Consider the following 22382-nt stretch of genomic DNA (forward strand, 5'->3'; position numbering starts at 1 on the left):
GTGCCCAGGTGCTCGCATGCGCCCGCACACATCATACATACTTTGGCGTTATTCTAAATCAATATACAATTGAGGGTCTCAGTGTCCATTGTTTTATCCACTCAGAAGATCCTGACTTCGGAGCGTGAAGCAGGAGCCCCTCCTCTCTGGAGACGGTCTTTGCCACTTACAGTCTCAGAAGAGCCAACATAACTGCTCTGGACCTTTGGAAGTGCAGGGCCAGAGCATACCTGGGAGCTCACATCCTATACATGTAAACATTTTAAGTGCAGCATGTTCTAAACTCCTGCCTTTACAAATATACATTCATTAAAAGGGGGACTGCCAGGTTCAAATTCAGAATTCCCAGACACAGGGGAATCCGACAAAGAAGCTGAGCATGTGGGGAAAGCTGATTCCCAGTCTCTGATCACTAGCCTGACCCTTTTCTTCCCAATGCTGGATCCATCCCTTGCCACAAGGGGCCTTGGATGTGCACAGGGTGACACTCAGACCTCACATCCGGGCTCTGCTCATACCCTCCATGCAAACAGCCGCCCTTTGGCCTCTCTGTGAGTCCTGGGAATCTGAAATCTGGAGAGAGCTGGTGCACGCACTAGAAATGGGTCAGGGACTGCTGAGGCAGGGCATTCGGGGTCCTGGGTTTCCAGAGCATGGGATGGAGCCAATGACCGTGTCCCCTTGGCCCTGCTGACACCACCCCATGGAAGGCATGGCCAGAGGAAGTGTCAGGACCAGGGGGACCCTCTGTAGTTCAGGACCCAGGGCAGTGGGCCCCCTTGCCAGGGTCTAAGGGGAGAAGCCCTAAGGAAAGGCCTGAGGAGACTGTAAGATATCTTCCCATTAATTAAAAAACAAAAGCTCACCACAGGTGTGAGTGGGAAGGGTTTTGTTATAACAAGGGAAGGCACTTGCCAAGGTCTGGCCATAGAGGGCTGGTGGGTTTGCCAGGTTGATGAGGACCCGAGAGGCCGTTAGCCTCCCCTGGGTCTAAACACTGCCTGAATTCCTCCAGGTGACACTGAAATGCAGTGAGACACAGAACCCTCTCAAGTTGTTAGAATCTTCCTGATGAGCCATTCAGCTTTCTCCTCATTCTTGGCTATGAAAGCACGATAAACACAGGCGGGGAAATCATCAGCCTGTTGGTTGGTTCACTGTTCATCTGGTGCCCCTTCTTGTAGGAGCCTTTATCACATCACCCAGTGCTGACCCGGCTCAGGATTACAGCTGATTTTCCACAGGTGGAATCAATTGCTGGGGACACGAAGGAGGCATGTGAGCCACCTCCCAAACACTGAGGCTCCTACTGGGAGGAGTCTGCAGGCTCTCAGTCCAGCCTCTGCACCAAGATGCTCCTTAGTGCCACTCTCGGCTTGCTACCCTGGCCTCTAGCTCTGGCCAGAACCTCGCTTGAATGTCGATAAATGTCACCCATGCACCATGTCTAAGCTTGGGGTCCAGATGTGACCATGGTTCTTATTTTCTTCCCATCGATGGATTGTTTGATCTTCATGTAATCATGTTGGCAGGAAGGCCAGTACTTCCCTCTTGAGGCCTCCCCCAGCCGCCTCTGTCTATAACTGTCCTAGCACCCCAGGGATTGGTTCTGAATCCTGGCAATCAGACATGAGGATGACAGCTGGAGAGACAGGAATCCATTCCTGCTGTGGCTTCTGCTGAGGCTCAATGTGGCCATAAAAACGGATCCCACAGGCCCTGACGTCAATTGACTCGCTGCAGGGATGCTCCCTGACTGCCCCATTCACCCCACAGACTGAGGGCTTTTTGCTTGTTTCCGAAGGCCCCACCCCCGAGGGGGCACTGGGTCCAGAGGAGTGTCCAGCCTGGTTCCCCGCCAGCCCTTAGGGCCTTGGTGGGGACTGGAAAATCAAGTACCCTCCCCTTAGGGGCCCGTTTGTCCTTTCCAGCCTACAGACCTGGGTCATAAGCACTTTAACTCACCTGAGGGTGTTTTCCTCACTTCAGGGAGAGTGAGGACTGGGCTTCTTCACACCCCAAGTGCCCCAGGTCTGGATGCAGACAGCCTGGCTCTCCCATCAGTCCTGCAGGTCCTGGCCACACCTGCTGCTGATCACTGAGTCTGTGCTGTGTTCTCTTCCAGGAAAAGAGGTGCACTCTGACCCCCAGCCCGCCCCACCAGTGGTGGCAGAGGCGGCAGACAGGCAGATGAGCTGGGGCCTGAGACCATGCCCGGAAATCAGTGCCCCAGAGGCCGCTGGTGACTACAGGGACCATGGGGCAGAAGGCAGCATGGGATGGGAGGAGGAAGAAGGTTCAGGATAAGGAGATGAAAGGGGGAACGGATAGCACTGTGAGGACCTCGACCATGAAAGGGAAGAGAAAAGACAGTGACAGCTGGAGCGGTGTTGGCATTAAAAGCTGCGGGCGTTTTTATTTAATTTTATTAATTACTATTATATATAGTGACAGATTTCTTATTTTATTAAAGATTATGTGCCATGTCATATAACAGGATAGAGTATGTTATTATTTATTAAATAATACATAATAGTAGATATACTAGCATATTATGTTCTGTTTATTAGCAGATAGTATATAATATATATGTAGGTGTTCATATACATAATATATAATTCATGCATCTATATAATATATAACACATAACACATAATGTAAGATTATGATTAATATATTTTATAACAAGATTACATAACAATAATGATGTAATATTACCCATTGTATGTCTTGGTTCATGACACAATCTCATCTTAGGTCCCTGTCAGAAGGATTTCTGTATTTAAATTAATATTATAAGAAACAGTTGTGAACGTATCACCCAGTATCAGAACAGGACTATTGACAGTGACAAACTGTGTCCTCTTTCCCTATCCTGCTCTTGGCCTCTTCTCACAGGAAGTAACCAGCATTCTGAATCCTGGCTTACCCTTCTCTTGTGTTATTTTCACACACACAACATTTAAGATCAGTTAAAACAAATGAACTGCAGGTACATGCAATGAAATGGATGAATCATACACTCTATGTTAAATTGAAAAAGTAAGCCCTAGAAGGCAGCCTATAGTGTGCTATGCTCTTAACTGTGTATATATGTAAACTAAGCTCACCAATTTAAGAACAATTACAGCTAGAGTCCAGGTGGGAGAGGGACAGATAAAAGGTGAGGTGAGCAGATTTGCTGCAGGTGAGCGAGTTCCTTTCCAGTAACATGTCATTCTCTCTGAAGCAGGAGACAAGGCCATCTGCTGGGAGTCAGGGAAGAGACAGATCGAAGCTTAGAGATGTGCAGAGAGCAGAGAATGTTGACACCACTGAGTGATAAGTGGGGAAAAGTGCTCACTAGAGAAATCCTGGAGGATTGCCTGGCAGTGGCAACATGGTGGGCATTGATTTATAGTCTTAGAAATCTGTGCTGGGAGAGTCTGCTGCCTGCAGGCTCAGAACAAATAGAGCTGGGTGAGCCGAGATGGAAATCGTCCTGGTGAGGAACTGAAAAGATCAAGGGTCAAGGGAGTTTTGTTCATCATAAAGAGAGTGCTGACTGTGGATGCAGAGATGGAAGGTGGGGAAGTGGAAGTAAGAGGAACGTGGACAGACAGGAAAGCAGAGGAGTCAGTGCTTGATGCCCCAGTGAGGGTAAAGAAGGGCCTGGGAGGCTGGTGGAGAAGCAGCTGGATGGCTAGAAGTGGGCACTTAAAGGAGAGAGGCTGGAAATGGGGTGGAGACACTCCCAAGTATGAGCCCAGGGGCAGGGTGAATGGATGGTGGCTGGCTCAGGCTGACGGAGAAGACCCTACAATGACCATACTGGGTGGTGGAGGGAGAATCAACTTTGAAGTCTTGCTGGTAGGAGGTGAGGCAATACAGAGCTGGTGGTCCAGGTGCTTCTGACTGAGGCAGTTGAGCAGGGACGCCAGGGTGGCAGGCACTGCTAGGAAAGGATCTGAGTTTTTCCAGGTGCTCCCAAGAGAGGAGGAGCAATGATCTGAAGGTGGAAAGTGAGCACAAGGAGGTCAACCCAGCCTCCTGATCAAACGGGAGGGTGTGAGGGGGCAAAGCGTCAACTCCAGAGATAGTTGCCCAGGAAGCAGGGACCATGGGTGAAGTGAGTGGACACTCAGAGAGGAAGAAGAGTTTTCTGGGTGTAGGGGGAAAAGAAGCCCCAGGAGCACAGAGGCACGGTGATGAGATGGACTGGCTCCATGGTGACACTGCGGGGATGGCTGGATCTTTGTACTGAGGGCTTATGTTGGGGGGGGCTACTGTCCTCATGAGGACTCCCCTCTCTGCAGCCTGGACAGAGGCTCCCGCTCCTGAGAGCTGTGTGGCAACCACTGTTCCTGGAGGGGCTCTGCCTCCATTTTCTCCTGTCAGACATTCCTGCTCAGCACCCGACTGCCAGCGATGGAGCCTGGGCCTCGCAGCTGTTCCCCGTGGAGGGACACAGGCTCCTTGGGGAAACAGGTTGATCTTCCTTTTCTCTGTAACCCAGGGCCTAGCAAATTGCCAGCCCATGTGTGGGCCATGTAGGGTCTCGGATACTTACTAACCAACTCAAAGCAATAGAATATCAGAGCTGGAAGAAGTGACCACTGAGCTCACAGAGTTCACTGCCCACACCCCCATTCTACAGATGAGGAAACAGAGACCAAGCGGTGAAGCAGCCTTGGGCAAGGACACGCTGCTCTTAAATGCAGGACTGTGTCGGGCATGCCAAGTGATGAGCTGCAGTGAAGGGGCTCAGAGGGGACTCTGGGGCCAGACAGCTTGGGTTCAAGTCCAAACTCTGCCATTTACTAGCCGTGTGATTAATGAATACCCTTACCTGTAAAGTGGAACTCATAGTGGTGCCAACTCATTGGTTTGTGGTGAACACAGGGTTCCTGGAACAGAAGGACAGAGTTCTGTAAGGGTTTGCTGTTGATTTGGTTGCTATTATTATCACCAACTGAACCCTGAAATGAAGAACAAATGTAGCAAGAATTTTTATTTTAAAGGATTTTAAAATCCTATGATGAATGTTTCATTTCATCTATTCAAGTTTGCATTTGACCCTTATTAACAAGTACACAATGGATGACTTTTGAGGCAATCTTGCTTCATGTCTTTAATTCTCACTAACGACACAGGTTATTCAACAGACAGCAGTTTCTTTTCCAGGAAGAGGGACAAAAAGTTAAAAATAACTCAGTGACTCTTGGTCCCCAGTGAGTTGGTTATGACCTGTCAACCCAGATTTGGGGAAGTGCCCGTTCCCCCTGGGCTCGCTGCACTGCCCCGCTGCCTCCATGGGATGCCGTACCCCCACATGAATCCAGTCTCGGTTCCTATCTTTGCTTTAGATCCCTCAAGGACTGCCCATGTCTCAGGGCCCCATCTGCCCTGCCAGACTCGCCTGTTGGACTCCAGAACACCATCCTGGGTCTCAACCATCCTCTGTTTCTATGACCGCCCCACTACTCTTCACTTTGCCCTTCAAGTGAGGGCTCCTGTGGCTCACCACCCAGCAGGGGTCTCCCCGTCCTCCACCTCGGGTACCTGCAATGTCCTACGCAGTGCCTAGCGAAACCGTGTGGAGGCAGGAAGAATACAGAACAACAGGTGCTCAGAGGGGCTGCCTTTCCCACTGCAGGGGCCCTGGGTAGCTTTCTCCCGTCTGGTTATTCACAGGCGCTGAAGCTGTGGAATCTCGACCTCAACAATTTAAAGGGCATCATCATTAATTACCAAAGCAATCATTTCTTCAGTAGCATAAGGAGAAAAGACTTTGTGTTCCCCACCTCCACCTTTTTTCCTCCACCTTCAGATGTTTCTCATCTCTGGTCAAGAGTAGAAAGCAACACACAGAATATGATTTTTAAATTTTTTTCCCACTCTGAAGATTGCTTTCGCAGAACCGATGAAGGCTAGAATGGTTTGGCTTTCCTGGACTGAGGATTCAGAGGCATGTGTGGGGGAGGGGGAGGGGAGGTAACTCAGCAATATTGAACCTAACAGAGACATTAAAAGGTTCTACTCAAAACAGAAAGAAGCAGGATGCTATAGAAACAGGAAAACCATAGTTGGAATTGCAATAACGAGTTACAAGAGATTAAACATGAAGATATAAAAAAGAAAAAGGACATCAAAATAAAAAAGGTGGGAATGGGAGAGGGGAGCAAGAAAATATAGATTTTTTTCTTTCTTATTTTTCTTCATTATGCTTAGGATGTGTTGGAAACTACGTGATTATCAGTCTAAAGGAAATAGATATAGTAATGGGTTGATATAGTTCAAAAATAAGGTAACCACAAATCAAAAGCATACAATAGAATCACAAAAACCCAAAAAGAAACAAACTCAAAATGGTTTAAAGACTTAAACATTAGACAAGACACTATAAACTTCTCACAAGAAAACACTGGCAAAACATTATTTGACATACATCTCACCAGTGTTTTCCTAGGGCAATCTAAGCAACCCAAGCAACAGGAATAAAAGCCAAAATAAACAAATGAGACATAATTAAACTTATAAACGTTTGCACAGCAATAGAAACCATACGCAAAACAAAAAGACAACATATGGAATGGGAGAAAATATTTGCAAAAGGTGAGACTGAACATGGCTTAATTTCTAGACTATATAAATAGTTCATACAACTTAATAAGAAAAAAATAAACAACCAAATCCAAAAATGGGCAGAACAACTAAACAAGCAATTCTCCAATGAAGACACACAAATGGCAAATAGGCATATAAAAAAAATGCTCAGTATCACTCAATTATCAGAGAAATGCAGCTCAAAACTACAATAAGTTATCATCTCACACCAGTCAGAATGGCCATCATTCAAAAGTCCATAAACCATAAATGCTGGGAAGGCTGTGGAGAAAAGGAAACCCTCCTACATTGTTGGTGCGAATGTAGTTTGGTGCAGCCACTGTGGCAAACAGTATGGAGATTCCTCAAAAGCCAAAAAAAAAAAAAAAAAAGACATCACTTGATCCAGCAATCCCACTCCTGGGCATATATCCAGAGGGAACCTTCATTACAAAAGATACCTGCACCCCAATGTTCACAGCAGCACTGTTTGCAATGGCCAAGACATAGAAGCAACCTAAACGTCCACTGACAGATGACTGGATAAAGACGTGGTATTTAGATATAACAGAATATTACTCAGTCATAACAAAGAAGGAAATAATGACATTTACAGCAAAATGGATGGACCTGGAGATTATCACACTAAGTGAAATAAGCCAAAGACAAGCATCATATGATATCATTTTTATGTGGAATTTTAAAAAATGATACAAATGAACTTATTTATAAAACAAAAACAGACTCACATACTTAGAAAACAAACTTAGGAATGTGGGATTAACAGATACAAATTACTATATGTAAAACAGACAAACAACAAGGATTCACTGTAGAACACAGGGAACAATATTCAGTATGTTGCAACCTATAATGGAAAAGAAACTGAAAAAGAATAGACTATGTATATGTACAAATGAATCACTATGTTGTATACCTGAAACTAACAAAAGAGCTTTATATCTGAAACTAAAAAACATTGTAAATAAACCACATTTCAATTTAAAAAAATGATAAGCTCTAAATACCTTTATTCAAAGAAAATCTTCAACTCTTCCCTCTTACAAAACTTAAAATGGGAAGCTTGAGAAGGACCAAATTGTACTGGATGGGCAGTTACATATCTTCTCCAGCACGTGGCCCATGCTGCACACACATCGTGTTTTCCTACAGGTAAGAATGGCCCTGGCTGAACAGGGAGTGAGTCCTGCTGGGACAAGGCCTCTGTGGCAATGGCCTCCTTGTCACCGCTCCATCTCACTAGGAGGCCAGGGTTTTCAGATGTGAGGGAACATGGAGCTCATACACTTCAAATCGATTACCTGAGAAAAACTATGGAAAGACCAGATTCACCTGCAGTGTGGGAAACATGAGCAAGGCCCCTAACCAGACCAACAAGCCCAAAGTAAGGTGGCCTGATGTTCAGATCGGTGCCAGAACAACGACCACCTGGCCCGAGTTAAATGCCCACCACCTCACCTGCAATGAACTGCTTATAATCAATGTCAGGGGTATTTCTGTTCAGACTTGGGAGATCAAAGAAGTCGGACCACAGAATTCAGACCTGTTTGATGTTGGGGCTCTGCCAGCAGTACAGGTGGCCCCAAGAGGGTAGCAACAGTACTGACTCCTACATCTTCAGCAGGGTCTTCAGGAGGAAGGCAACGTGGATGCAGATGTTCCTATGGAGGCTGAAGCCCTCTGGAGGGTTGACTTCACACAGAAGGTACCTGGCAGGGAGCAAAGGAGAGCGGGTCTTCAGGACCAGGCCTCTGCACAGGAATCCCAGCTTAGATAGAACAGATTGAACAGGAATCCCTGCACAGTCCATGGCCTAGACTCCAGACACATTCAGCAGCTTCTGGTTTGTAAAGTGGAGGCACTGCCCACCCATCTCCATGTGGCCAATTACTTCTAGTCCGGGAGAAGTTGCGGAAGACATCTTGGCATCCATCTAACACCACTAAGCACCTGACTAGCACCTGAGCACACATTCTCCAGGGACACTCAAACTTCTTGTTCTACAGAACCCTATACACTCTTAACAATTACTGAGCACTCCAAAAGGCTGCTATTCATGTGAGTTAAATTTATCAATAGGTCCTGTGTTAGAAGTTAAATAAGAATTTAGAAAAAGCATATGAATTCACTTAAAAATATTAACAATCTACTATATGTTACCATTAATACACTTAAACAAAAAATTAGTCTATTTTTCAAAACAAAAATCAGTGAGAAGTATAGCAGTGATTTTAGTTTGTGAAAATCTCTTTTGTACTGGTGAGAGCTGAATTCTCCTATCTGCCTCTGCATTCCCTGTTTTGTGATATCACAGGCCAGGTTTTCCCTGGAAAACCCCACAGGAACTCGGGACAGCAAGAGTATGCAAAAGGCAGGTGACATCCCAGTCTTCCTATGAAAATGGTCTTGCACCTCAGGGGCCTTGGATACATTTTGATAACTGCTGCCCTACCCTAGGCGAGACTCTTCTACACAAGAGCCAGGCAAGGGTCCTGGACTTTTTAATGAGTTACCGCCACCACACCCCTCCCTTCTCTGTGTGTTTCTCACAACATCCATTATTGCAGATGAGGATGTAATCCTCAACTGGGGTCTCTAATCCCAGAAGACTGCTAACTTCAAGAGGGAGGGTCCCATCTACCATCTCTACACCATGCACAGTCGATTTTGGATTTTGAGTCAAGCCCTAGATAACTGCTAATCGGCACTGACCCTTGTGTCTAATTCCTGAGGTTGACTGAAGGAACCAACATCTGGATGGAACTGAAATTTCCCTGCAGATAAACAAGGCTGATAAACCACCCCATTCCAACATCTGATTCTGGGGCTCTTCAAAACCCGGGTAAGGCCCCACTTCATCTAAGAGGGGTCCTCCCCCTGTCCTTCCCGGGGGTTCTGGGAGGCCGGGGCCACCCAGGGTGACCCAGACTCGTGGCCCCAGCCCTTGGGCCTGAGGGGGAGGAAAGCCTGAGGCTGGGCCCCAGCCCTGTCCCCCCTCCCCAACCTGCTCCCCGGCACCACAGCCCCTCCCCGGCCACCACCCCAACCCCGATCCCACCCCAGTTCATGTCCACCGGCCCCGCCAACGGAGTGGATAGTCGTTTACCGCCTGTGGGATGCCGCCCCAGACAGGAAGTCGGCCGCCGACTGACCAGGCCAGAATTAGTCGCCCGGCCGAGCAAGCCACCTTCCCCAGCAGCAAGCACCGCCACAGTCCCTGGCAGCTACGCATTTCTGGAGCCCGCTGCCCACCCCAGAAGCGGAGGCCAGCCCACATGCAGCACGGCGCCTGTAGCCATGGCAACGCCGCGGGGCCGTCCCTTAGCGTTTGTGTCGTGCATCCTCCCGAGGCTAGATGTGCGAGGACAGAATTTGCGGAGACAATGGGAGCCAGGGCGCGGCCAGGACGGGGGTGGGGGTAGGCTTATGGGACAGCTGGGCGGGGCCGGGTGGATGGTGCCGCACGGAAGTCGTCACCTGCAGGTGGCCGAAGGCTGGGGCGGTGCTGCCACCAGTGGACGGGGCAGCAGGGCAGCGGGGCGGGGGCACCCTGACCTGTCTGTGTGCAGGGCTCAGCCTGGGCTCCTTGGCCTCCACTTGCACCGGACGTGAACCCAGGCTGCCGGTGGGCAAGATAGAGAACTGAGCCCAGGCATGCACGGCTGGCCAGGTAGGGCACCTGAAGTGCAGATCCACCAGGCCCGCTGCCGGCCTTGAATTCGCGCTGCTGGGCAGTATCCAAGAAGACAGTGTCTGTCCCAAGAGGGGAGGTAAGGCAGGGGTGCCAGATGCCGGGTTGGGTGCGGTCTCACAGGAGAGCCACGGTGAGAGGGTGCAGAGCGGCCCCTGTGTTGGCTGGGCTAGGAGTTTGTGGTATGCGGTGGGGATGGTGTGTGTCATACTCTGTGATCTCCCCAAGAACTCTCACCCCGAGCAAGGGACCCTGTTCCCTCCATCATTCACTGCATCCCCTGCCTTCCCCAGCACCACCGCCCCTGCACCCGGAGTGTCCCATGACCTCTGTCCACACCGGGCACTGTCCCTGTTACAAGTACTGAGCTCCTGGTGGCTCCAGCCCGAGGGTGGGGGCTGTATCTGACCAGTTAGGATGCCTGGAGCCTTTGTATGAAACCTCAGACCATAATGCAGGCGTGTACAGAGGCCCCTCAAACAGGATTCCCTGCAGGGACCTCCCCACCACGCACCCACAGCACAGCTTCCACACCGGGCCAAGCCTGCCGGAGTACTGCTGGTCCCTCTCCTCCTGTCCCTGATCAAGAGTGCACCACCCACACTGCTGGGTATTTAGGGGACCTTAGAAGAGCAGCTGGTATTTTCATGGGCAAATATTTGCTCTTTTGGGATAATTTGCGTTCAAAGGGATGTAGGGTATGCTTTTTCTGTTGCCCTGGAACTGGTGACTTGGATGCAAACTTAAGTCAAAGCAGTTTTTAGAGAGAGCTGCAAAACATCTCACAACCAAAGATCACTGTTCCCCAACAAAGGCAACACCATCTGGCGGGTGGGGGACCTGGCCCCTCTTTCTGGAGGTTGGGGTTTGCACCCTCCAGCTGGGACAGAGCCCAAAACAGCTCTGAACATGCTCCAACAGGCTTTTCCAGCACAAACTGCCTTTATTTTGAATCTGGGTGAAGGAACCAGCTGAGAAATCTGGTTAAGTCTTCCTGGGTGTAACCTTGCCTTTTATGCTAGATGAAAGAGCGGCTCTCCACATGCTAACGTCTTAGAACTGTCGAAGCCTTCATGCATGTAGCATGTTGGGAACACATAGTTTGATAGTGAGGGGAACTATGTAACTTACATGTATATGGGGAAGCCCTCGCTCCAACAGGGTTTTCCTGCGCAAAGTGCCTTTATTTCGAAACTGGCTCTTGCTGAGAAATCTTGGTAAGCGTTCCTAGGTGTAACCATGCCCATTATGCTGGATGAAAGAGCGGCTCTACACTTGTTCACATCTCAGAAATGAATGTGTGTTGAAGCTGTCATTCATGTAGCGTGTTGGGAACACAGAGTTTCATGGTGAGAAGAACTATGTAAATTTCATGTCCATGATGAAGCACTCGCTCGAACTGGGTATTCCAGAACATACTGCCTTTATTTTGAAGCTGGCTTCTCAGAAGACCTGTGGTCTCCACTGCAGGTCTGGCTCCAAGCCCAGGGCCAGCATGGTGACTCTGTTCCCTCTGTCCATTCTGGGAGGTCTAGGTGTTCTCCATGGCCCTTCCACCATTGTTTCTTTTGGAATCACCCCGCAGATGAAATGGGCCTGAGAACAGGAGAGCTGGATGCCAACAGCCACTGCCCAGCGTGTAGCCCTGGTAGGGGCATCTCCTCTCCATGGGCTCTGATCTCCCCTCCCCTCTCCCCCACCCCCACCCCTCTCCTCCTGCATTTCCTGATTGATCCCTGGATAATGGTCCTTAACAGGACTGACCTGGGAGAGGTTTTATGAGTATATAAGCGAAGAAAAAGAAATCTTTAGACAAATTACTAAAAGTAACTTCCAGCCTTCCCGGGAAAGTCCTTTTTCCAATGTTTAAGGCTAGTTGACAGGGTGTCACGTTGCCTAACCACTCACATCTGAGCAAGTGCGACCTCTCTATCCAGCTCCCCGCAGCATCCACCTGTGGCAACTTAGCCACGAGAGGGCAAGAAAGCTCTTTCCCCACGCCAGCGCCAGCATGGTTTTGGAGGCAGTGGAGGCTAAGAGAAAGGGCCCCACCCTGAGGTTTTAGGGGCCTCCATCCACAGCCAGAGGAACTGGGGGTTTTCAGAGTGGCCCAGCATGGAAACCAGGAAAGGCCGCCTGGCCCAAGCCTTCCCTGCCCAGAGAGCCCCATGATCTTCTTTGGGACCCACTCCCCATTTGGGCCCACTGCAAAAAGTTACCATGAGATCCACACCTGAGAAGGGAGGAGGACGGCCCTTTGGCCTGGGGTCCCAGCAGGTGTGTCCTGTGAGACCTGTGGCCACATATCTTCCTTCTCTCTCCAAGTCACTGAAGGGTCCTTGCTGGGCACCCTGGTGGTCAGGGACATGGGAACAACTCTAAACTCTGAAGAAGGACAGAGAAACTCTTCCTGGAAACAAGGATTCCAGGGAGATGCCTTGCCCAGAACTGGGGGACTGTGTCCTGAGTAGACCCCTGGGAGGCACTGTGGGGCTGTGGGGTCCTCTTCAGAGGAGGGAGCAGGTGTGCTTTCTAGGAGTGGGGCCCTGCTTTGTTCACTCATGTCCTCGTGTAAGACTCATTTACAAACACCTCCCAGTCCACCTAGTGGTGGACCCAGGGGTTGGGGCAGAGGAGGAGAGTGAAGGGGTCAGTCTTAGGGCCCCTGACACACACAGGGAGCCAAGGGTCAGTGGGAACATCTTGGGTGTCCAGTGCAGGCGTGGAGGACAAGCACTAAGAACATGCCAAGTCATGTAATAAATTGACCCATGACCACGAGACACAGAATGGAGATAGAAATTTAGACCCAGGCTCTGAGAACCTTGAGAGGGGCTGGAGGGTCCCAAGACCCCTCAGGAACAGCTCTTCAAGGGGCACAGATATCCCAATACACACATTTCTCATTGATGCTTTTTGGGGTGTAGAGTTACCAGGATCCTGAACTTAGTATGGAATCCCACCCACTTGTTCATCATGGTTCCTGGAAATAAATTTCTGTCATTTGTCCCTGTACATGCACAGGGGAGCTGACTGCTGTGGGGGTCACTGCAGGACTAGAATCTTCTGGTGTGGGCTCTGTGATCACAGAAACCCAGGGGGATTTCTTACCGTGAGCACCTGGAGACCATGCCTGCCAGGACCACCCTCATGGGATGGCCAATAAGCCCATTGTACCCAGGCCACCAAGTGACCAAGTTGTGAGGCTACCTGGGGTTTCCTGGGGGCATGTAGATTTCTGTTGTCAGCACGTGGGCCCAGCACAGTGGGATGGTCTACCCAAAGAAGGGCCTGTCCTCCTGATAATGGCTGCTAACACCTGCTGGGAAACTGCTCCCAGGGCTCCCGGAGGTCCTTAGTGACAGTGTCCTGCCAGCCATGTGGGGTCACCTTCCCCTGATGCAGAGGCAGACCTCTCCCCCTTGAGGCCCAGGGAACACCTGGCTCAGGTCCCACCTGTGTTCCCTGGACACGCAGAGCCCTGGAGATCTGGCACAGCCTCGGGTGTGGTCGTATTGGGGCAGGGAAGGCCCAGGGAAGGGGATCATTCAGGGGCAGAGGCCACTGTGCAGGGATGCTGGACCTGGCAGTGATATACTACTTCAGAACTCCCCTGGGCTGGGTTTCCAAGCTGTGGGATGGAAGGGACTCTCCTTCCTGTGGTGCAGTGGAGGGAAATAGATACATCATCAATGTCAGCCCTGAAAATGAAAGCTGCACTACATCCATTCCTGGAAAGAAATATCAGGCCCCTCCAGCCCAGGTGACTCAGAATGTCATTCAGCAATGTTCGGGGTCCCTAGTTTAAGCTTTGAATTAGAGCTGAGCGGCTCAGGAGGCCAGATCCCTGTCCGTGGCTCCAGGATTGGGATTTCTGCTGGGGGACAGGATCCTCACAAACACCTGTGTCTTTGTGGGACACTCCTCTCTGAACAGCTGGAAGGCAGGGTGCTGTTGTGGGAAATTGTGTTTCCATGAGCAGAGGGCCACCAAGTGGTGGGGGCACAGGAGAGAGTGAGAATGAGTCCCGCAGCCTTTCTGGAATCAAAAAACTGGCAAATGTGAAAAAGTGCATAATTTGTTTTATTGAACAGGCTGCTTATGTACGTTTGGAGGGCCAGGTTCAAGGACACCGCATCCCTCCAGGACAATAGCCTTAAGAGAAGAACAGACAGAGCAGGAGATCTGGGGTTTCTCCCAGGAATGAGGCAGAGCAGGGATTTCTGCAGATTTGCAAGGAGACCCTGACCACTGAGCCACGTGACCCCTGTCATGTTTGGCTTGGGCTCTGGGTCTGGCCTGATCATATATTCTTCCAGCTGAGTTCCAGAAACTCCGAGGGTGGACTTACAGGGGCTTCGTTTGGAAACTAGTGAGGAAATGGAGGGTCCTTTATATTGAGTTCCTTCAGCCTCATCACTACAGCTGATGCCCAACACTCCCCAGGTCCCCAGGGTGGCCGTGGAGGGAGAGCAAACCCAGCAGGCGATCTAGGGTTCCCACTGCTGTGTCCCTCCCTTGTCTTTGTTCCCTTTCACCCCAGAAGGTATGATTGTCTCGTGTCATGGTGGCCACCACAGTGTCCCACCCAGCAATCTCTCTTCTCCATCACGTGGAGGGGATCCTCACCCCCGCTCAGCCTTCTCTCAGCATGGATGATGAAGGACCAGGCCAACCTGAAGCTCTGAGCTTGAACAGTAAGGTGGGAACAAAGAAACCAATGGAAACAAAGAAGCAAGTGATTGTGGCAAAGCTCCCTACCACAGAGAAGCTGCCCTGAGTGGAAGGGAGGATGTGGGCATACCCAGTTGTACCCTGTCTCCCAATGCTCTTAGCTTTCTTATTGCAGACCTGTATGGTTACAACAAAATGATCTGCAAAACTGAAAATATCTACTCTCTTGCTTTTACAGAAAAGGCTGGCCAGCCTCTGGTCCCGGTACCAGGCAAGTGATTGGAGTTCCTTTCCACTTTGGAAACATCTGGGCATGCCAAGGTTCGCAAAATTCTTTAAGAGAAGTTACAGAGTTTAGCTTCTAAAATTTTTTACGGCTGTATATACTTCTGAGCTGAGGTTTTGCTGTGTAATTCTGAGCCGGGATTTTCTCAAACTGTTTCTCACTTCTTATACCAGACATTCCTAAATTCCAAGGGGAACTGGATATTAAGGAAGCCATGGAATTTAGGAAAAGGATACAGATCTCATTTCCTTTTAAGCATCGATGTACCTCCATCCTGGCAGTATTGGTTATGTGTTATTCATAGGGGAACTAAATAGTAACCAGATTATTAGAAAATAGGGGATTTAAGTTATACAAGTTCATCTTTTCAACATTTTTTGTAATGTTTGCAGTTTAAGATGAGCATTCCTGAGAAACACGCAGCCCGTTAGAATGAAATAGCATTTCCTCTGAACAGTACTTAATTTTTATTTCATAGACAGCAGGAAGGTTAATCACACATCACACTTTTGGGGGTGTCAAAGATAAAATGTAACTTTCTGGGAGTGCACTCCCCCGTCTCCCTCTGCTTTTTCACTGTCCATTTCTCCCTGAAGACTCTTTCTTATCTTCTGCTCATGGCTCCAGTAACTCTTTCTTCCTCCTTGTTCCTCAGCTGGTAAGTTTACTATTCTACTTTGAACAAGAAAACAAGCCAAGAGAAGAGAAACTTCACCAGCAACTCCCAGCACATCCGTTTGTCTTCTGATGTCTGTGACCTCACTCTCGCTGCCCCACCTCTTATTACAGGTGACATCGAAAGCCAGTTCCTCCAAAAGTCCCCGGGGCCCCATCCCTCCCATCTTCTCTGGGTTGTCACTCCCAAAACCATCCTCTCTTTCACTAACTCATCTATTTTATTCTCCTGTTAGTTGGCTCCTATCAGTATATGAACGTCCATCCTCTTAAAAGAAACAAACAGCACTCCTTGACCATAATCCATCCCCACCAATTGCCACCCTGTGTCTGCAGCAAATCTTTAAGGAGTATTTTAAACTCACTGTCTGCAATTCTCTTGAGCCATCCCCTTTTACACCCACTCTGGCTTTTCCCCTGAGCCCTCGCTCTATGGAAACTGCTCTGTCAAGGCCATCAGTAACCCCAAGTTGCTAAATAAAGTGGTCAGTTTTTAGTCTTCATCATGTGTGGCCCTTTGGCAGCATTTGACCCAGCTCTTCCATCTCTTTTCCCCCGTGTTCCTGCTTTACTTGGCCTCCAGCCCATTGCTCTGCTTTTGACCCACTGGCTGGTCTTTTTGCCAAAGTCTCCTCTCTTTTTCCAAACATTTACTGCAAATGTTCCCTGGAGTTGGGTCCTGGGTCTCTCCTCTATCTGTCTGTTATACCTTAGGTGGAAGCAACCAGACTTGGAATTTGACATGCCATCAATTTCTTGATTTGTCCAAAACTCCCTGATTTGCCCTTTCCATTTGGAACTCTCTCCCTAATACTTATATTCTTTTTCTTTCATTCATCTTGCTTTCACATTCATACATATGTTCTACTATGTAAATTACTTTTCCAAATTTTGAATCAGTCCATACACATCATGTAAAATGCTCAGATATCTATTATTTCCACTAAGATGCTTATTTTACCTTAGAACATTTCTGCATTTCTGTATTTATGGGAATAAAGCGAATACTATTTCTACAAGCCTCATAGTTAAACAGTGTGTTTTGGGCAATTACATAATATGAAATAATGATACCTCAACATAGTCCTTTTTCATTTATTTTTATGTAACACTGAGATGAGGTTTTTGCACTTAGGACTGGTTTTATTGAAATGTTACCTACATTATGGACAGTCAATTTATGTGAAAGCCATCATTTTTCCCCTTTACTGATATATTTTCCATTTGGCTATATATAACATATACCTTGGCATGAAATAAAATTCCAGATTCATTCACATAATACAATTAATACATTTAAATTATATTTTTTAATGTTAAAAAGAAAGAAAAAAAAACCCAGACTACTCTACCTATTAGGCATTTCTGTGGCAATATCTAATAGACCCCTTAACCATGACATTGAATAACTGAGCTGATTCCAGCCCTTTTCCACCTACTCAGCCTCAACTTGTCCCATCCCCTGTGGATGGAGAGGACATCCCTCCCATTGTCCAGGTCCAGATGTTGGAACCATGTTCTTTCTCTCTCTTTCTCTTACACACACACATAGCAAATCCAGCTTGTTAGAAAATTCTGGCTGCTCTGTCTTCATTAACCACCTACTCCCTTCTCCCTGCCCTCATAGGAGCCACCTTCAGCCCCTTCCTGGACACCAAATAGTCTCTTCCATTTTGTTTTTCTACAATCTCTCATCCACACAGAGTCAGAGGGAGCCTTTAAAAGCATACATTGAGGGCGTGAGTGTAGCTCAGTGGTAAAGCGCATGCTTAGCATGCATGAGATCCTGGGTTCAATCCCCAGCGCCTTCATTAAAATAAATAAATTACTCTCCCCCCCAAAAAAACAAAACAAAAGCATAAATTGGACTAGATCACTCATCCCCTCAAAACTTACTAAAAGGGTCACCATTTCATTAAGAGTCAAAGTGGTCACAATGGCTTCCAGGACCCTGTGTGCTCTGCCCCTCTACCCACACTTTCCCCCTCACTCTGGGGGTCTCTGGCTCCGGCTCTTCCTTCTTCCTCCAGATCTATTCTGCTTCAAGTTCATTAATCCGTGAGATTTGCCAGGATTGCCTTATTCCCTCCTGCCTGCCTCCCAACCCACTGCCATCACCTGAGTTTGCTCATATTACTCTTTTATTCCCCAAGCTCTTGCTACCCCCAACATGCTGCCTGTTTCTTCTGCTAAAACTCTGAGCCCCCAGTAATGAGGAGTCGTGTCTATTTTGTTGACTAATAAAGCCCAAGAGCCTTGGGAACGGGTCTAGTTACTAGATTCCCATACGTAGTAGGAGCTTATACAGATTTGCTCAATGAATGCAGAGGCCCGGGTCCAATCCGATGGAGCACTTCTGTTTCCTGCTCAAAGAATAACTCTCCTTTCCTCCTGAGAGGGGGTGACCACTTCCTTGGTGATCAAAGGCAAGATCATTTTGCTTTATGCTGTTAAACTTAGGCGGGGAGACTGGGGGATTTTTATATATATTTTAAAATTTGATTCACTCTGCAGTTTGTCTTCGGTCTATGTATCCTTTTGAGAAACCGTTTATGAGTGATCATTCTTCCATCAGATTGAACAGGGTCCGGGGGGAGGACCAAGCCTGTTCCATCGGCCATCCTGTGTGTCATGTCCTGTGACCCAGTGGATGCTCAGCACGTAAGTGAACAGACAGGAGTGAGTGAAGAGATGGGAGCATCTCCTTATTGTGGTGGCTGCTCTCTGTCCGATGCCTTGATATTTGGGGAAGGGCTTACAAGTGCGGAGGGGTGAAGACAAGGTCTCTGTGCTCTTCCTGAGTGCCCTGGCCTTACCTATTCCCCCAGCCCCCTCTGGGCAGCCAAGCCAAGGAGCTGGGCCACCGGGGGTTGTGTTGATCACTTCACCCCAAGTCTGGGGGTAAGAGCGGCCAGCACACCTGGTTGTAGAATCTGGAATCAGGTACTTGGAGGAATTCCTCACTGAACGTTATTTTGGACCTTTTATTTTTCTCTATAGCCTCCAGCTGAAGAAGCAGATTGCCTAAGATACATGAAAGTTGAGGACACCTACTATCCCCATGGAGCCCAGTTGGGGCTGGGAGTCCGCTGTTTGTACAGCCAGTGGGCTCATGTTGCTTTGGGCATCGCTGTGCTTGAATTCCTGCAGTACACTCGGTGGTAAGGACGGGGGTGCCTGGCAGGGAGGGAAGCTGTTCGGGAGACTGCACAGCTGGGGAGATGTTAACCTGGAGTGAGCGGGAGCCGGCTGATGCATGGAATTTCAGTGGAGGGAACTCTCCACACTCAGAGGGGTTCCCACTCCTGCAGAGGCCCTTTGATCAGGGTGCTGGGCTATCAGCACAGCAGGGTCCCTGTGAGGATCATGGTGCCTTCAGACAGTGAGAAGTGAGGGGTCCAGTGGCACTTAAATTAACTGTGCACCCGAAGCCAACCCCCATCTCTTTCAGCCTGTTTCCTAATCTGAAAAACTGGAATGATGTTAACAATCCCGCAGGGTTGTTGATGGGCTGGGACAGACTAGACAGTCAGGAGTTGGCATTCCTCTGTCCCCTGATTGTTTTCCTTCCTTCTCACTGTTTGCTTTCACAAGCTCAGTCTCTCTGTCTCTCTCTCTCATTCACTTGTAACTTTCTCTCCTGCTCTGGTTTCATTTGATTTCCACCCTCCTCCAAATCCCCAGATGAGTGAACTTGATTTCTGTGTGTCAGTTCCAAATTCCCAGGAAAGATGTTCTGTCCCCTCTGGATTGGTTTTCCAACCCGTCAGTTGCAGCCAGAGGAGTGAGTCCGTGACCAGCGGAGGGTCTCTGCCCAGCCCCCAGCCACCTCTGTGGGAGCACATATTTCTCCAAGGAGGAGGTACTGTCTGTGACTTGGTGTCAGTAAGTGTGAATTTATGTCTCCTCTTGTCCCACCATCATCCTCCTAAACAAAGATGAAAATTAAACACTCCCAGGATTTGTGTCATGGAACACTCAGGGTGGGGGCTAAGGGGGCTGGATTCCCTGCTGCGTATTAGGGGCTACAGTGACTCCCCAAAGAAAGCCTGAAAAGGGAACAGCACTGGCACCACTTGGCACTTTGGGCACTGAGTCTGCATGACATTGAGCCAGGATTCTGACCACAGCTCAGGGGTCTGTTCTGACTGGTTAGTCTTTGACACCAATCAGCTTTGGATTCCTCAATCCCTCCCTGAGGTTTTACCTGAACCACCAGCTTCTGTATCTCTGAAGACAGATGATGAGGACCCTTCACGTAAGCCATTTGCCCAGCCCTGTGCGGGAATTTGTGCCGCACGGTCTGCCCGGCGAGCTGACCGAGGTTGGTATTTTACTGATGTTAGAAATAGTCTGGTTTCCTGGTGCACTGTTTCACTGAACAAGCAACAGAAGCCACCTCTGGCTAATAAAAGCAAAAAAGGGACTTAATGAAAAGATACTGGGAGAGTGCGTGGAGTGGCCCGGACCAGAGCCGACCCGGGTGCGGGGAGCCGATCGTGACGGAGGGCTGCCGAGCACAAAACTTGGGCGTAAAACCCCAAAGTGCAGGGCGCCAGGCTCTGAGATTGAGGCTGCCGAGCACAAAGGTTGGGCCTAAACTCCCACAGTGCGGGGCGCCCGGCTCAAAGGTCAATTGAGTTAGAACAATCTCTGTCCCGCCACCTCTTTTACTAAAGAATGCACCAGGTGCGCTAATGCCTGAGGAAACATCTTTGAGCTATTAAGTCACAAAAGACCTTCGGAGGGAGAGATACAATTGGCACACAAATCAGTGATCCTTTTAGAGAACAATCACCTGAGTTGAATGTATCACCTGAGCTGAATGTATACGAGTCACGAGGTTAGGCTTTATTGCCTACGTGCAGGAATGTATGAGCTAATGGGTTAAAATCATATAAAAGAACCACCTGAAATAAACTCGTTGTTCACTCTTGACCTAGCGTCTTGCGGGCTAGAGTGAGACCCTCTCAACCCCAACTTTTCTTGTCTTGCTGTCTCTTTGTTACGTCTTTCCTTTTCTCAGTCCTGCAGCACAGGTTTCTGGACCTGATCGATTGTCGGCTGGCTCCGACAAGTGGCGCCCGAACAGGGACTTGAAATCTGGAAGGAGTTTGCTGCAGCGACCGCCGCGGAAGAGAACGGAGAGCTCTCGGATTTAAAGTGAAAGTAAGTTTCCGCGGGGAGTGTATTTGAGAGTATGGGGCAAAATAATAGTATTTGTACAGATGCTTAGAGTAATGTTAAAAGAAAGAGGAATTCAGGTTACGGGACAGCGTTTGGAGCGATTTCTTGTTTTTGTGGAGGGGATTTGTCCTTGGTTTCCGGAACAAGGTGCTGTTGATTTGGAGGCTTGGAGGGTTGTTGGAGTTCGTTTGAGAGACTATTGTACTGCTGGTGGTCCGGATGGGATGCCGGCTGCTGTTCTCCCTTTGTGGCGGTTCGGCCCAGCCACTGAGGGAGAGAGGTTTGGTACTGTGAAAATGGAGAATGTTGCTGCAGTGGATGCAACCGATGGTCCTTTTGATTCGGAACTGGATCCAGCTCTTGTGTGGGGAACGCGCCATCTTGTTGAACTAGAGTGGAGTGCTGTTTGGCTCCTTGTCGGCCCCTCGCGCGGTCTGCTTCGCAGTGGGGCGGCTTCTCGCGCATTTTTCCGGTTGGGCAGCTCACCTCGAGTCCCTCTTCGGCCCCCCTCGGCTGGCTTGGAGGAGATTTTTAAACTGAACTTTAAAGAAGAAAAGAAATGAAGCTTGGGTGGCTGCTGAAGCTTGATTCCTAGAAGAACATCTTCCGGCTTTGTGAACACCACCTCAGAAGATGATCACAACAGCATCCCAACATGCACTCAAAAAAAGATTGGAAATATCTTGGATATCTATCCCAAAAATTGTGTAATTGGACTATTGATGTTACATTCATTTGTAAAAAACTGTTTCAGTGGCCGGGATCTGATTGGGACTATAAATCTGGACATCGAATAGCTGCACCTAACGGAACAAAATGGCTTTGTGGAACTAATATTTGGCCTTGGTTACCTTGTGGTTGTGTAGGACGCTGTACGTTAGGATTTGTTATAGCCCCTGGTAGAATTGTAAAATCTGTACAGGGGGTTCCTGCTAATATGCCTAATTTACATGCTCGATGGACTCGATCAGCATTTAAATGGTATGACTATCTAGCTGCTATCTTTGTCCCTTCTTTAGGAACTGTGGATATTATGACAAAAGTTAATGCTTTGACTAGCTTTGTTTAAGAGTGGCTGGTGGAAACATGCTTTGGTGATTGTCATAATAATTTTGATCCTGATTTGCATGGCCCCTTGTATACTCTCTTGCTTATTCATCGTCCTCCGCCATATAGCACCTAGGTCTTTATTTAATAAAAATAAAAGGGGGAGTTGCGGGGAGCCGATCGTGACGGAGGGCTGCCGAGCACAAAACTTGGGCG

At 48.6% G+C, this 22382-nt stretch overlaps 1 long non-coding RNA gene across 1 annotated transcript; it reads left to right on the forward strand.

The window, feature by feature from the left end:
• The first annotated feature begins 18509 nt into the window (after positions 1-18509).
• LOC140693788 (uncharacterized) lies at positions 18510-21016 on the forward strand. Its single transcript, XR_012069493.1, has 4 exons — positions 18510-18593; positions 18933-19093; positions 19645-19794; positions 20959-21016. It is a non-coding gene; the product is annotated as an uncharacterized lncRNA (long non-coding RNA).
• The last annotated feature ends 1366 nt before the right edge of the window (positions 21017-22382 follow it).

Source organism: Vicugna pacos, unplaced genomic scaffold (assembly GCF_048564905.1).
Source record: "Vicugna pacos unplaced genomic scaffold, VicPac4 scaffold_20, whole genome shotgun sequence".
Classification (NCBI taxonomy): domain Eukaryota; kingdom Metazoa; phylum Chordata; class Mammalia; order Artiodactyla; family Camelidae; genus Vicugna; species Vicugna pacos.